Genomic DNA, 6,831 nt, shown 5'->3' on the forward strand with positions numbered 1-6,831 from the left:
CTGAACAACTGTTTTAAGCTCACCACAGTTACCTTACTAGTCCAGTCACCACTCACCATTCCAGTTAAATCTCTGATTCATTGATACTCTCCACTTATATTACATATCTAATACGGTACAGCACACACATTGTGTCTGAATGTGCTCATAATTCACACTGTAGTGTCTGTTTATAGACATTGTCAGTCAACTTACAGGGTCAATTAAAGGTAAATACAAATACTATGCAGGATAAAATATACTATACTAGGCAAGGTAAAAACACATCTCTAAGGTGGGGTGTTACCTGGCTGATGCAAACTGCAGACATAGACACACTCTGAGGTGTGAGAGGCAGTGGTCCTTGCTGCTCCTGGACTGTGCTGTCCGCTCCGCAGATTGTAAATTCTATAGCCCTGAGGGGCAGGGTCCACCACTAAAGTAGCCAAAAGCCAGTGGACCGCCCACTGCCTTCGGGGAGGGGGGCGGCAGTACTCAGGTGGTTTGGGAAGCCTCTAGATCCTCTACTTACACACACACACACACACACACACACACACACACACACACACACACACACACAGACAGACAGACAGACAGACAGACAGACAGACAGACAGACAGACAGACAGACAGACACACACACACACACACACACACACACACACACACAGACACACACACACACACACACACACACACACACACACACACACACACACACACACGCACACACACACACAGACAGACAGACACACACACACACACAGACACACACACACACACACACACACACACAGACAGACAGACACACACACACACAGACACACACACACACACACACACACACACACACACACACACACACACACACACACAGACAGACAGACAGACAGACAGACACATAGAACACAGGAGACTAGTTATTTATAAAAACATTGTTTCAGTGATGGATTTCATTCCAGTTTGATTCTCTGAATGGTAGGCAACATCAATATCAAACTGTAGCAAACAGAAACCTATTCCAACATGTTCATTCCAAACCTCTAGGAGTTGCTCAACTTAACCAGGGAGATGCACAATTGTGTGTGTACTGGGTGAACATATATAAAATCCTACACTGAGCTCAATTCCTGTCCTTCCTTGGTTTCCTGCTGTGAGAAATAATACCTTTCATTATGACAGTCCATGACAACAGCTAACCTAACAGCTCAACTCACACTTAGCAGCTGCTTATGATGGTGCTTACACTGCTAAACCCACTTGCTTTACACACAAGCACAAGCACAAGCACAAGCACAAGCACAAGCACAAGCACAAGCACAAGCACAAGCACAAGCACAAGCACAAGCACAAGCACAAGCAGGCAGGACTGGTGTGAACGTTTCCCCTGAGCTGCTCATCCTGTTTTTTTGCCATTGGATTAACTGGATCCTGGGCCAGTCTCCTCTTGGTATTCTGCAAGGTCCAATGACGTATTGGGACTACTGTATGATTTCCATCTGTGTTACATTCTTGTGCTGCCATGGAAACGGGTTTATCATAGAAAAAATATTTGATTCTATGTCTATGTATTCTCTGGGGCTTGGATGTATCACCTATGTATATGTATGATACGAACAGATTAATTCTGCGTCTGTTTTGTATTACTCAACTTTGATCATGTGTAGCCTAAACTACATTTGCAATACATTATATTATCCGTGCCAACCTAGTTTGACAAGGGTTAAATGAAAGAAATGAAACAGATCCAAGCCTCCTGCCAAAATATGACTCAGTCTTCCAGAATAATCCATTAGCTTTCCTGTATATGTGTGTGCGTGCGTGCATGCATGCGTGTATGTGTGTATGTGTGTATCAGGTCCAGTGGGCCCAGGGCAACTCCAGCAGCTGCGTAGGCAGGGTTGTCTGTGAGAGGAGCCAGAATAAAGCTGACAGGATTACTTTCCAAATCAGAGGTGAGACATGGGGTGTCAACATGCCCTCCAAACACCATTCCACACATTCTGGGAGTGGTAACAATATGGACATAAACACATAACGTAAAATAAACACACAAAAACAGACAGACAAAACTTGAGAAAAATAAGTTCCATAAGAAACTTTGTGGGCTTGTAAAGTCTTATTTTGGTAGTGGAAAAGGTTTAAAGATGTTTCGATAGATAGATAGAATTGTTGGATCGTTGAAAGAAAGTGAGATCGTTTTATTATGGTAACGGATAAAGTTAAAGATGGTTTGGTTGGTTGCTTGGATGGATAAATTGATAGATGATAGATAGATGGGAGAAGGTTAGTTAGATAAATAGATGAGAGGTTAGATAGATGGATAGAGAGGATGGATAGATGAAAGAGGGTAAGTATAGATATATAAACATTTGGAGGTTAGAAGGTTAGTTCGACAGAAGTTTGTAAGGTTGGGTAGTTGTTGTGGGTGTAGAGTTGGTTGGTTAACCGGATGAGAGTCTTTGGAGTTATAAAACATTTAATAGTTTAAAACGTAGAATATGTAAGCTTTTATCACGGTTGATAAGATTCTGTGGGTAGTTGAAAGAAAGTGAGATAGTCTTATTATGGTAGCGGATTAAGTTGAAGATGGTTTGGTTGGTTTATTGGATGGATGGTTGATTGGTTGATTGGTTGGTTGGTTGGTTAGATGGATGAATTGACAGATAGAAGAGAGGATTGATAGATGAGAAAGGTGAGGTATAGATAGATAAATACAATTAAGAGGTTAATCAGTATGGGTTGAGTGAAGCAGTAGTGACTGGTGAAAGGAGGAAAGGATGAAGGCTTTTCATTGTCCTGGCGCCCCGCTGGTGGAATGAGCTTCCTACCGCTGTCATGACTGCAGAGTCACTACCAATCTTCCGCCGTAGATTGAAGACCCATCTCTTCAGGCTACATCTTAATGGTCCCTCCTAATGACCTCTTCACCCCCACTACTCCCCTGTACAAATTTCTCTCCTGTTAAGAAAAAAGAAAAAAGTATCTTCTAGCATTGTGACTGCCGATGGCCCCTGGTCTGAGCATTGATTACTTTATCTTATGATGACTGATGGATAGATGATTCACTTACTTAAACAAATGTATTTGTTGTAAGTTGCTTTGGATAAAGGTGTCTGCTAAATGCCATGAATGTAAATGTAAAAGGAGCATTGGACTCCTGGACTCTGGTAAAAGTAAGGGAGCTTCATGATCAACAACAATTGGTGCACGGACACAGAGACATTGTTGACCCTCTGCTCCCATGAGCTGGAGTACATGATGTTAAAATGTAGACACTTTATTTTTAATTTTTCATGAGCTGGAGTACATGATAGACACTTTATCTACCACAGGAATTCTCGTCTGTTACCATCACCACTGTGTACATACCACCCCAAACCGACACTACCACTGCACTCAAAGAACTGTACGGGATGGTCAACAAACAGGAAACGGCACATCCAGAGGTGGCCAGAGACTTCAACCAGGCAAACCTGACAAGATTCCTACCTAGGTTCCATCAGCATATTTCCTGCCCCACACGTGCCAACAACACACTTGACCATTTTTACTATCCATTTCGCGATGGCTACAAGGCACAATCACATTAGCCTCCATTTGGCAAGTCTGACCACATCTCTATTCTGCGATTGCTGACCTATAGACAGAAGCTGAAACAAACGTCACCAGTGATGTGAGATGTTCAACGCTGGAGCGACCAATCAGATTCTACGCTCTAGAGGTGTGTCGACTGTACCGACTGGAACATGTTCCAGGTCGGTGCTGGACTTCCTCACAGGCAGACCCCAGGTGGTGAGGATAGGCAGCATCACCTCCTCCACTCTGACTCTCAACATGGGTCGGGTCAATGACGTGACGCCTACTTTTTCTGTCCAACTGCATTTTTTCCCTTTTAAATTGTTTTCTAAATACATAAAAAGATAACATTTATATCTAGTACCTTTCCCATATACATACCCACTTTAACTTTTCCAAACCTTTTAGTAATTGGTAATTTTTCTGTTATTTGAAGTGCCAAAATATCATGTGGTGCAACCGTCCAGCCTTGACTGCTATATTGAAAACTTGTTTTAAATTACTTTAAATCTATTCCAATTTTTCTCCTGCCCCATTTGGCATAATGTTAAACTTGTTTTGTATTCCTGGACAAAATTGCAAAGCATTTGCATTCATACTGTATTTCCATCATAACATACAATGAATGTTGTCCGAAGATGTTCATTTTATGAGATATCCCCCGAGATAGATCAAGAAAATACCATTTTGAGACTTTTATTTTGAAAACAATTCAAGGACAAGAAGTGACATCATATAACCACATGCCAAGTACCCAAGGAAACATCTAGCAGGTTAGTAAGTCTCTCTCAAATTTGGAAACTTTGGAATGTAGTTGCCACATTTGGATGTCATGTGGTGTGACTTAAGTTTTATCTGCAAATTTAAATTTTGATGATAAATTTGATAGTAAACGTTGGTGTGAAGAATGCCAGTTTTTTTTAAGTGGCCAATTCTGTGCCTGTAAAATTTGACTGAATTTGAAAACATCATGTGGTGAGACCAAGTATCATGTGGTGTAACTATTGCAGAATGTTGTACATGATAGATATACTGTGTGTCCTGCGTTGGCAATTTCTGTGCATTTATATTTAATTCATGATTTATATACATACATTTCTTTATTTTAATATAACTTTTAGTATAATTTGGTATAGATTTGTCTGCAATTTCAGTCATTTTCCCCAATATTTCGGAAAGAACGTTTTTTTTCATCTTTGTACAATTTTATGAGACAAATGCCAAAACAATTCATCGCATGAAATTTCATTCAGGTATTTGTGCATTTATTAATCATTTATAACTATTTTAACCTATTTCCTAGATGGCACTCACAAGCAAAGAAAAGAACGCTCCCCACAGGCAGCGTGTTAGTTCCGACCCAGCAGCAAGAGCTGAGTACCTTGCTAGAAGAAAAGAAAGGAATACAAAAGAAGTATAAGTAACATGAAGTACATATTTCTCTAGTGTGTTTCTAACTGTCATGTTAGGAGGAACTTTATCGTTTCTGTAACATATTGAACTTTCTGTTGTCATCTATCATTTGTCTAAAATAAAATTGACAATGTACAAACTTAGATTTATAGCATGACATTATACACTACTGTTTCAGCTACCAGAGAAGAAAACAGCAGGGAAAGATTACATATTTAAAGTCAAGTGAGCTGTCAGAGAGAGAGAAGAAGAAACGGAGAGACAAATGGAGGGCTGCATCCAGAAGTTACAGGGATAGGAAAAAGATGGAAAATGTTGTGTTGGACCTTCCACCACCATCTATAGAGAACACTCCGCCAGTTCTGGCTGATGTAGATGTAAGCCTAGTACAAGAGCAGCCGGAAAATGCAGGTCAAGCTGTGGTAGACCCCATACCTCTGAATGAGGATTTTAATCCACCAGTGTCCTCCACAGCAGAGAGAGATCAGAGAAAGAATACATCCTCAGCAGAGAAACGTTGCAAAAGACTGAAGAGAGAGAAGTGTAAATTGAGAAAGCAGGTCATACATCTAAGGAAACAACTAGCAGAGATGAGAAAAAGAAAATATAAAGGCAGAAAGAGTGAGAAGTGGTTAATGGCAAAACAAAGAGTAAGTGAAAGATTCAAGCCAAGGGGGTGTAAGAAACTGTCAGCAGAGAGAAAGCAAGCGAGATGCTGATCTCTACATTCAGTGAGGAGGTGAGCTTCAGACTCCATTAGATCTCTATGAGATGCTGAACAAAAAATCAGGCTCAAGTATTACTCACTATTGGGTAAGCAAAAAGAGCATAGAAAAACATGACGTTGATTCCTGGCATTTTGGTGGCTGTGAAGGGCACCTTAAGATACATCTTCACAACCTGTGCAAATTACACTGAGAATCCGTCAAGCACTCCTGAGCCACCAAGGGAACAAGCTAGCGTTCAAGATCTATGTGGCAAGTTTGTGATTGTAACCTATGATAAGCTTCCATATGTAGGCCAGGTCCTTAAGGTTGTGGGAGAGGAAGTGCAGGTTAGCAGCATATGACAGTCTGGTGAAAAGGATTTGTTCATGTGACTACAAACTCCAGATGTCATTTTCTACTTCATGAAAGATGTTCATGCTGTCATCTCAGAACCCGAGCCAGCAACCAGCTTCTCTAAGTTGAGAAGCCAAGATTGGGCAAAGTTCAGAAATGCCTGGGCTTAATGATATGCCAGCTAAACATGATTCTGATCAAAATGATTTGATGATCAAAAATGAATCAAGTTCTCTACAATCATCACGTGCGTTGCACTTTTTTATAAAATGTGATGAGTGTAATGAAATGTGTCCCCAATCATTGTATAGTTCACTGCAAAACTCTTAATGTGTGTTGCACTTTTTAATGAATATTTTTTATGAGAGTTAATTGAAATGTTTATGTTCCTTAACATTGTAAAGTTCACAATAAAGCCTGTAATGTGCATTGGACATTTTTTAAAAACGTTTGTGATGAGATTTTAAGGAAATGTGTATGAAATGTTTGTGTCCAAGAGAATTCCATGAAATTATAATAAAATAGTTTATTCTGTTTTTTGTATGGAATTTATTGTGTATTGATCTTTTTAAATAGAATTTTAACCACATCTGGTCTTCTCATCATTTGTGAATTTATGCCTTTTACATTATAGGATGTGAATGTAATTGTACCTGACAGCCATTATGACCTAGAGAGTACTTTCTGGATGGAAACCTGGGCCTGGATTCACAAAGATCTTTCTTAAGAAAAAATATAAAAACTTACTAAGATATTAGTAAGTATTATATATAATATAATAATACTAAGTATTCAG

Source organism: Argentina silus, assembly GCF_951799395.1.
Source record: "Argentina silus genome assembly, chromosome: X".
NCBI classification, from domain to species: Eukaryota; Metazoa; Chordata; class Actinopteri; order Argentiniformes; family Argentinidae; genus Argentina; species Argentina silus.